Source organism: Sinocyclocheilus anshuiensis, unplaced genomic scaffold (assembly GCF_001515605.1).
Source record: "Sinocyclocheilus anshuiensis isolate Anshui unplaced genomic scaffold, SAMN03320099.WGS_v1.1 scaffold130, whole genome shotgun sequence".
In the NCBI taxonomy this organism is placed as follows: Eukaryota; Metazoa; Chordata; class Actinopteri; order Cypriniformes; family Cyprinidae; genus Sinocyclocheilus; species Sinocyclocheilus anshuiensis.
The window spans coordinates 868104-869537 of NW_015544207.1; positions in this window are offsets into that span (position 1 = coordinate 868104).

A 1434-nucleotide genomic window follows, 5' to 3' on the forward strand; every position below is an offset into this window, starting at 1 on the left:
GATCGTTTCGTGTCTTAGGACATCAATGTGTCGTCACGAGCCGCAGGGTTTCATTTGGATTTGTCTGTGCATGTTTTTTTTTTACTCTCATAGATTTTGTTACCATTGCCATGCATTATACGACTGATAGACTGCAACGGCTGGACTTAAAAATCATCATATGTGTTCTACTGAAGAAACAAAGTCACCTACATCTTGGATGCACTGGGGGTAAGCAGATAAACATCAAATGTTCATTTTTGGGTGAACTATCCCTTTAAGGCTTTTAAATTTGAATATAATTCGAATATTGATAATATTTAAGTACAAAATTCAAATGTAGTTTTTAGCCATTTTAACAGCCCTAGTGCGCAGGTGTGTAGTGTTTCTTTACAGTGACATCGCCATCTAGTGGCCAGGCATGCATGAAAATTGGCACATGGTTCTTAGTCATTTTCACGGATCCATGTGAATGGGGATCGTTTTTACGGCATTGCCGTCTGTACGCAAAACTTTTCAAAAACAAAAAGAAAAGCTTTTCTATTTTTTTTCACAATCATTGTTGTGTAAGCCAGTGGTTCCCAACCCTGGTCCTGGAGGCACCCCATCACTGCACATTTTGCATGTCTCCTTTCTCTGACACACCAATTTCAGGTCTTGAAGTCTCTACTAAATCTGATGATCCATGGCACTTATTGCTATGGCAATTGGTTTTGGTGCATTTGGGAATATGTGAAATTAAAAATTAAAATAGACAGAACCTTTCTGAAACCTTTCTGAAATTTCTGAAGCTGCTTCCGTTGGCGTCTGTATTACTGCATCAATGAGCCCATGGCATCATGACATCTCCACTAACATCTGTTATGTGTTAGTACAGTTTGAGCTTTCAAAACATCTTCTCCAGTCTGTTCTCTTTGTCAGGCATCTGTGCGTCAGCAAGGGAGTGACAGTTAGACCTGTTCGTCACAGGAAACTACAAGTATCTAGTAAATAAAGCTGCCTGCCTCAGTGCAATGCTAAAACACTGACACGACCACAGCAGCATCCCGCAGTGACACATCACCTGAAACTGAGCTCAACTTCTCAGCTCCTCAAGAAAACAAGCCTCTGATCTTTACAGAAATCACTCCAAATAGTTTTCTAACTTGGCTATCTGAGTTTTCAGGCTGTTGCACGTTCATAAGCAGATGTGCAGTTAAGGATTGTGCTCACGAATAAGGATTGTCATCATTGCTAGCCTGAGGACCATGAGGTGAGTAAGAGACTTTGTCCAAATTTCTCTCTTTAAGGTCTTTTTGCAGAGTGCTGTGAGCTTTTATACATTTCGGGGGGTTATCGAAAGCACCTTGCACAATATTATAATACAAACCAATGTTTAATGTTCACATGTGAATATAGATTTATAGTAATTAAAATATCATTTTTGGTTGGGATAAAGACTGGCAACAATTTTAA